This window comes from Monodelphis domestica, chromosome 8 (genome assembly GCF_027887165.1).
Source record: "Monodelphis domestica isolate mMonDom1 chromosome 8, mMonDom1.pri, whole genome shotgun sequence".
NCBI lineage: Eukaryota > Metazoa > Chordata > Mammalia > Didelphimorphia > Didelphidae > Monodelphis > Monodelphis domestica.
The window spans coordinates 11,555,956-11,564,891 of NC_077234.1; positions in this window are offsets into that span (position 1 = coordinate 11,555,956).

Below are 8,936 nucleotides of genomic sequence, written 5' to 3' on the forward strand. Positions count from 1 at the left end.
CTCCAGAGCTACTGTAAAGACATCAACTATTATTCTCCCATTTTAGCTTCAGAAAGCCCCATGCAGGTCGCAGGAGCCGGGCCTGAGGAGGGAAGGGATTGGAGAGAGCACCTAGTCCAACGATTTCATTTTAGAGAAAAGTCAACTGAAACCGAAGCATATGGAGAGCTAGGAGGAGATTGGCGGTGTGGAATCCCTGCTCAGTCATGTTGGATTGTTCATGGCCCACTTTGGAGGCTTCTTGGCAGAGGCACTGGAAGGCTTTGTCATTTCCTTTTCTGGTCATTTTGCAGAGGAGAAAATTGAGGCAAGCAGGGCCAAGTGACTTGTACAGGGTTACACAGCTAGGAAATGTCTGAGGCAGGACTTGAACTCAGGAAGAGGAGTCTTCCTGGTTCCCACCCATCACTCTATTCCCGGCAACACCACCCCATGCCCCTTTGTGTGACAGCAGCCTCTCCATTAACACCAGAACTGACTATATTCTTTGGAAGGCACAGCTGTGACAGATTAACTCCATCATCCCCCAGGGTGTCTGGGGACTTCACAATGCTGGGAAGAGGCCAAAACCAAGACACTAGTTAGCAACTGAGGCAGGAATCTATCTGACTGGGGCACAGTGTGGCCCAGTAGAAAGTGTTCTATTTTGTGTCAAAGGACCAAGTTGAAACCTCGGCTGTGCCCCTTCTTGCCTGAGCAGCTGACATCATTCTTCTTTGGGGACTCGATCTTCCTCCTCCATAAAGGAGGGAATCGGGCTGGATTACCTTTCATGACCTTTTTTCCAGCTTAGCATCTACGGTCTTGATTCCTTGTGCTTATGGTTGGGGAGGTCAAGGCCTCATCTCGACATTTCTAATGTAATTAGGGAGTATAACAATAGAAGACCTTAGAGAAAAGGATAAGTTCAATAATTACGGAGCCTGCAAGTCATGAATGAATATGAAATGAAGATACAGGAAGTCTTTGAGAACTGATATTCCCTGATAGTCTCCTGAATCAACATGGTTGATGTCTATTTCCAGAATGGAGGGAGGGAAGGAGAAAGGAAGGAAGGAAGGAAGGAAGGAAGGAAGGAAGGAAGGAAGGAAGGAAGGAAGGAAGGAAGGAAGGAAGGAAGGAAGGAAGGAAGGAAGGAAGGAAGGAAGGAAGGAAGAAAGGAAAGAAGGAAGAAAGAAAGGAAGGAAGGAAGGAAGGAAAGAAGGAAGGAAGGAAGGAAAAAGGAAGGAAAAAGGAAGGAAGGAAGGAAGGAAGGGAAGGAAGGAAGGAAGGAGGGAAGAAAGAAAGAAAGGAAAGAAGGAAAGAAGAAAGGAAGGGAGGGAGGAAGAGAGAAAAGAAGAAAAGATTAAATGAAAAAAGTTATTTAGATTTTTGTATGGAATTTCCTGTTCAAGCACTATTCTGATGAACTTCCCTTGCTTTTTTAATTGAGTTAATAGAACAATAGATCAGCAATTTCTATATAATAGATAGATCAGTGTTTACCTAGATTTTAGTAAAACATCGGATAAAGAAACTCATGCTATTCTTGTAGAAAAGGTGGAGAGGTATGGGTTGCACAACCTAGCAGCCATGATACAGTGTTCTTTGCTTAAAAGTATCAAAGCAGCTGGGTTGGGTGATGCTATTAGGGGTGAGTACTGGAGGATCCCTTGAGCTCAGAAACTCTGAGATGTGGAGAGCTAAGCCAATCAGGTGTTCCCAAATTTGGCATTAATATAGTGAGCTCCTGGGAATGAGGAGGCTGCCTGAGGAGGGGTTAACCAACCCCGGTTCAAAGGCAGGGCAGTCTAGGGGGCCAGGAACAGTGACGCGTGCTGGTAGTTCCTGCTCCTGAAGATGTGAAGCTGGTGAATTTCTTGAGTTCAGGAGTTCTGGGCTTCAAAGGGACTTAAATCAATGAGGTGTCCTCAATAACTCTAGCTCCTTCCAGAATGGAGGGTTATCAGTCTGCCTAAAGAGGAGATGAGTGGCAGAGCTCAGATCAGTGGAGCAGGCCAAAGTTTCTATGATGATCAGTACTGTGGTTGAGTCTCTGAGCAGCTTTGAACTTTTAACCAGGGTGAGATAAGGGGACCCAAGCTCACAAAACAAAACAAAACTATAGGACTTGGCTGTTCTCTGAACGTCTGATAGAATTCATCTGTGGTTCCATCTACTCTGGGGGCCTTTATACATGGAAGACCATTAATGGTTTATTTATTTCCTTCTTCTGAAGTTGGTTTATTTAGACTATTTCCTGTTTTGTCCATTGGCTATTTCTGTAAATACCCAAACATTTCTTTTATGCTGTCAACTTTGTTGGCATCTACTCACGTGTAAGAGATTCTGATGGGTTCCTTTATTTCTTCTTGATGTACTTTGTTAGTTCTATTTTGATGATTTGATTTTCCTCTATAATCTTTTTTAAAATAGAATTTGCTATTGGTTCCTCATCTGCATTACTCTTCATAAAAATAAAACTTTAAACAGCTGCATCAGTCTAATTGTTCTTTGATTTCCTGTTTTGTTTATTTCTCCTTTTATTTTCATAATTTCCCACTTGGAGTTTGCTTTCGGTATATTTGTTTGTTCATTTTCCAGTTTCTTCAACTACAAATCAGACTCATTCATTTTCTCCTTCTCCTTCCTTTTAATGTAAGCATTCGGGGATAGAAATCTGCCGCTGAGTACTTCTTTGTGGCATCCTGTCTTTCATTTGTCCTTTCCAAGTTTCAGCACCATAAGTACAAACCAAGAACGTCACAGGCCCTGGAAAGTACTGCAGGGGTTCTGGACACAAATCTTTGCTAAAATAACTGACCAGGAAGATATAGACATTTCGGTTCCATACGACTGGATAGACTTGAAGTTGGCCAAGAACAGGGGCATCGAGAAGCCGGTAGTATCTGTAGAAACAACCCCATGAGCACATTTGGTGGGGTTGAGTTGGTTTCCAACTTGGTGGCACCAAATGCGAATTGTATAATTCTGTTTTCTCTTTTTTGGGAGCTCTCACCCATCCCACCCCCCGCCATTTATAACTGTTTGGCCTTGGTTAGAGAAACCCATTCTCCAGCCTCCTATTATATGTTTGTGGATAAGGAAAGACTTTGCAAGCCAGGAGGGTCAAGGTTTTGACATGGCTTCTGGGGTTAAATGTTCAACACTTCCAATAATGTTGACCTAAGCACAGCATGGAAAGACAAGCGAACTCAGAACTTTCTTCTCACTTCCCCCTCATGTTGCCTAATTTAGGGGCTCATACTTCAAGGCGTTCAGTCCTCTCCAAAGAGGCATTGATTGGATGGGGGAGAAGAAAGAGACTTAGGTTGGGAGTCAGATGACCTGGGTGTGAATTCTAGCTCTGTTGCTTTCTAATTGTGTGACCCTGACCAAGTCACTTGCCTCTCCAGCCCAAAATTTCCTCAAAGTTCCCCATTATTTCTATAGATTTTCTTTTCCATGTGGGATCAAATCCTGGGCCACCCACAGGATGGAGGCATCATTTCTACCCCAATGGGCTTTTGTGCCATATCAATATTGGGGCTGGGGGCGGGGGAGTCCAGGGAAGGAGCAAGTTCCTCCTCAGAGCCTGACTTGATTCCTTGGACTCTAATTTGGAATTTAGACTGGCAGACAGAGAAGAGACAATCAGAGGCTTCTTGGGATATTGGTCATCTCACCTGAAGCTGAGTTGAGTAGCTAATTCTTTTTCTCTTTTTTTTAAACCCTCCCCTTCCCTCTTAGAATCAATAGTGGACAGAAGAGTGGTCAGGGCTAGACAGTGGGGGTGAAATGACCTGGCCAGGGTCACATATCTAGGAAGTATCTGAGGTCCTATTTAAATCCAGAACCTCCCTCCCATCTTTAGGCCTGGAACTCTATCCTCTGAGCCACTAGCTGGCTCTGCTAATTCATTTTCAAGAATAAATCTCCATCACACGAATCATAAACATTCCAAGATAGGGGTGGGTGGGAATAATGTTAAGGTAAACGGCACACTGTGGGGGACAAGAAATTCCATTGTCTCCTTCTGGAATACTTCGGTTGTGGTTCTAAAGTTTGGCATCCTTGAAAAAAGCATTGGAGTTTGAAGACAGGGGAGGGAGCCCCGGATGGGCAACTGCATAATAGGAGAGAATATCCAAGATGGCCGGACGTCTAGCCTCGTGGAGCATGTGTTTGAGCAGGAAGCTCTTCTACAGCATCTTTCATAAGTGGTCATCCAGGATCCACTCAAAGACCTCCAAGGATGGGGAACCCACTTCCTCTCACTGCCCTCTTAGACTTGGCCCCTGGCTTGCTTTCCCTACTTCGATAGGCGCAGGAGCCCATGGTACTTCCTGACTGTCCATTCACCATACATCCAATGTCCTCCACCTCCATTTCCCATCTCTTTTCCATTTCTCCTGTGTTGACTTCCTCCCTTAGGTTGTTTGCTCTTTAAAGGAAGGGACTGTCTTGCTTGTATTTGCACAGTGCTTGGCACATAGGAAGCATTTAATAAGTGCTCCATCAGAATATCTGTCTATCAATCTATTGTCTATCCACTTATCTGTCCATCTGCCTGTCTATCTATCGATCCATCAGTCTCTCTCTCTCTATCTCCCTCTGTGTCTCTGTCTCTGTGTGTGTCTCTGTCTCTGTCTTATATGTCTGTCTCTCTGTCTATCTCTCTGTGTCTCTGTCTCTGCCTCTCTGTCTCTGTCTCTCTTCCCCCATGTCTTTCTATTTTCTCCTTCATCTTCCTTCTTTTTCTCCTTCTTCCCCATTTAATGATTCTTGTGAGGCTCTAGAGTCAGCCTCTCAGCTAGTGTTACCTTCTTCTCCAGTGTCTTTATCTTGACATGTCTGGGGCAAAGTATGGCCAATCTTCCTCTCCACAGTTATCTGCTTCTTGAAGAAGGCAGCCATGTCCCCCACAAGTCCTATCCCAGGTGGTAGTTTCCTACATGAGTCAATCTATTAACCCCCCCCATCATCCCTGCCAATATTTTGGTACCCACAATGGAATATAATTGGCCTGATATTGTCTAATGACGCCCAAATGCAGTCGAGGCTGTGGCTTCCATCGTCCTATCCAGACCATTTTTTCTGTTAAGTTCCTGAGCTAGTGTTAGTGTTTTTGGCTGCCACATCATCCTGTTTCATCATTCTGACCCTGCAGTCCCCTGAAACACCAAGATTGTTTACTTTTGTTGTTTTGGAAGCCAGGTAAGAAAATGGAAAGAGTGGTGGCCTCAGGGCCAGAGGACCAAGTTCAAATCCCACTCTTGACAATGACTGACCTGTGTGTCCTGCAAGGAGCTTCCACCTCCTTGAGACTCAGTTTCTGAATGTGTAAAAGAAAGGGATTCGACCAATGACTTCTGAGGTTCCTTCCAGCTCTTAATCAATGATGCATCTGTGGTCGTCCATCCCTTTTATACTTGTAAAGGTGATTAAAACAAACCAGCCAATCCAGGTAGAATCTGTAAGCTACTTGACTAGGACAAGGAGGAGTGGCCTAGACAACAGCTCCCTTGAAGAAGCCCTGAAAATCTTGGAGCAGAGCTTAGGTGGCCACTTGGTGGGTACATTGCAGTGGAGACTCTGGCTCAGTGTTGGATTGGACTGGATGGCCGCTCAGCCTCCTTTCTGACTTCTTCCAACTCAGAGTTTCTGCCTGTATGTGTCTTCATGCTTAATCCTATTCAGTGTCCTTTTAGTAGATCTACTTTATTGCCTTGTGAGGTCCTTTTGGATTCTATTATTCAATGTGTTTTCTTCCGGCCTTTCCTCAAAAATGAAGACCATGCAAAGCGCAATGGAGAGGCATCTGGCAGAGACAGCAGCTGGGCAGCCAGGGGTTCCGTGACTTCCGAGCTGGATTTGAACTCAGGGAATCTGAATTCGAATCTTACTTCAGACCTGTATTAGAGATGAGCCTGAACCAGCCACATGACTTCTCTGGGGCTCAGCCTCATCTTTAAAATGGAGATAATAACAACAATGTCCCAGGTTGTTGTGAAGATAATCGAATCTACTAAAGCCCTTGGCAAACTACAAATTGTTGCCAAAATGGTGGCCATGTTAGGCCAAGCTTTCTGAAGTTACATGATCCCCCTTGTCTCTTTCCCTCCCCCTGGATCTGGGTTATACGTGGATTATCACATGCCAAACCCATTTCCATAGTGTTCATTTCTCTAAGAGAATCTTCATGGAAACCCCAAACCAAATAAACGAATGTGGAAAATCATCTGCTTTGATCTATAGCCGATTCCACCAGTTTATTTTGATTTTGATTTGATTTGATTTGATTTAAACCCTCACCTTCCAGCTTAGAATCAACACTATGCATTGGTTCTAAGGCAGAAGAGTGGTCAGGGCTAGGCAATGAGAGTTAAGTGACTTGCCCAGGGTCACACAACTGGGAAGGGTCTGAGGCCAGATTTGAACCCAGGACTCCTGTCTCTGGGCCTGGCTTTCCATCCACTGAGCCACAGGGCTGCCCCCTGGCTCCACCAGTTTAAAGAAGAACTCTTCAGAAGGCCAGAATGAAAAGCTGATAAGAATATGGGCTGGAGGCAAAGAGCAGGACTCTGGGCACCCCACGAGGGGCTAGTCACGGGGGGGGGGGTGCTTTGGGTCCACGCCACGGAACCAGCCCCAAATCCCCTCAATCACGGCTCTCTCCGTGTTCTCCACAAGGATGCCCCATGCCGTGTGGTTCATGCCCTGGCTCCGTCCCTGCCCCTTTGCGCCTCTGTCTTCTCATCTGTAGAGTGGGCCGATCCCTCCCAGGGATTCAGGGACGAGCAGTTTGTCCACAGAAAAGAGCTTTGTTTCCGTCAGCTCCCATGGCTATCTGTTGACACAACAGGTAGATGTGTGCTCAGGATGAGAGATGCTGTTGCAACAAGGAGGGAGTATCTGAGCAGGGGACACCCATTGGGTGCATTAGTGCAGATAATAAACACCCCCCCACCTAATCAGCGGAACTCGGGTGACTCAACTCAGGTGACGTGTCATGGAAAGAAAGACCAAAACACCCCGGAGCCTGGCTCCTAGCAATAGCAAACAGGGGAGGCTGCGAGTGCTTGCTGGCTGGTTCATGATATGATGAACAGAGCACAGTTGGGCTCTGTTGGGCAGGAGGGTCCCAAGTTCAAATCCCACCTTTGACCTTTAGATGTGCAGACTTGAGCCATTTCCTTGTCCACTCTGGGATTTCATTTCCTCATGTATAAAACGGGTCTGCAGCCAGACAACCTGGGCTTGAATACCGCTCAGTCTCTCCCTCTCACTACCTACGTCCTGCTGGGAAAGTTACTGAACCTCTTTGCATCTCTGTTTTTCTCTCCTGGGAAATGGCAGGGCTGGACTCTGCCTTTTGAGGTCCTTTTCTGCTCTAGAACTGTGTTACTATGGCAACAATAAGACTAGGGGTAACTTCCAGGACCTTCCCTTCCCCTCTGCCCGTGGATCTACTATTACTCATCTCTGTCTGTGTCATTTGTGCTAGTAAAATGTAAGTCCTTTGAGGCAAGGACCTTCCCGTTTCTGCTTTAGTGCTCAATCATGTATACAGCAAGCATTTAATAAATGTGTATGGTTTGATTGGCTGATCAAAGGGGTTCTTTTAGGAAGCACATGAAATGGTACATGTTGGGCAAAGGGGAAAGAAACATGGCATAGCGGACGGAAAGCCAGTCTCAGAGGCAGAAGTTCTGGGTTCCAAGTCCTGCCTCTGCCACCCGCTGGTGGTGAGACCCTGGACAAGTCAGTAGCTCAGTGTCCCCAAAGCCACCCAGTCAATAGTGACCCTTACTGGGAGAGGAACTTTCTCGCCAGGAGTTCTTTCTGTTCACTGAGGAATTCAGGTCTGTTTGCTCAGAAAAAAGAAGTGCTCTGGCTAGTTAGTTACTGTCACGAAGATCCCCTCTCAGTCTTCTAGAGTCGTGAAGAGAAATACTTGGGAATCGGCCGCAGGAACCCGAGCCCACGTGCCCAGCAGGCTGAGACTTGGCTGTCTTTTATCTTCCCTGCTGACAGGAAAGAACCTCAGAGACCATCTAAGACAACTTCCTCGTTTTACAGATGAGGAAATCGAGGACCCAAGAGATGGTCCAGTGATAATCCATCACACGGCTCGCAGGGCAGTAGCCAGACTGGAATCCAGGCCTTTGACTCTGAGGCTAGTGGAATCTTCCCTGTTACTCTCTGCAGTCCTGGCACAGAGTAGGCGTTCCTTGGCGGCCAGCCTTCTGGGGATGAGCGTCTCTGGAACTGAGCTACGCTGCTCCTTGGACAATAGTCCACCCCATCTTCCATCTGTTCTTGAGTAAAGCACGAGACTGATTCTCTGAGCTTCAGTCTACATAGCGATACTAGGAGAGGTTACACGAGGTGATCTTTAAGGTCTCTCCATGCTCTAACAATCCCCAGACCATCAGAGTTGGTGCCCTGGAATCTGCAGTGAGAGCCAGCTTTGGCCAGGCTTTACCTCACCACACCCCCTGCCAACTCACTGGCCACTGTCCTAGCAACTTGGTGATGGTTCCTGGAAAGGGGGCCCCAGTCTGCTTTCCAATGGCTCCATTTGCCTTCCCATTAAATGGAAAAATCAAAATGCCCCCCTATGTCATGAAAATGATTCATTTCAATAAATAATTACAGCGATTAAAATGTAAGCTCCTTGAGGGCAAGGATTATGTGTATCCTTCAAATGCAGCACATGCTTGGCACATAATAAGTGAATAGCACTCCACCTCTTCCTCTCCCTCCCTGAGTCATCCTAGGCAAGTTACTAAGCTTCTAGGCATCCCTATTTTTCTCTCCTGCTTTTTCACTAATTCCCTGAATTCCATGCATCCCACTTTCTTCTCCATTCTCCATGGAGCCAGATTGGTGGCATCTTATAGCAAAAGCGGGACTCAACACTTCTGGTCCCCCATTTTCACTTTTCAGTGAAA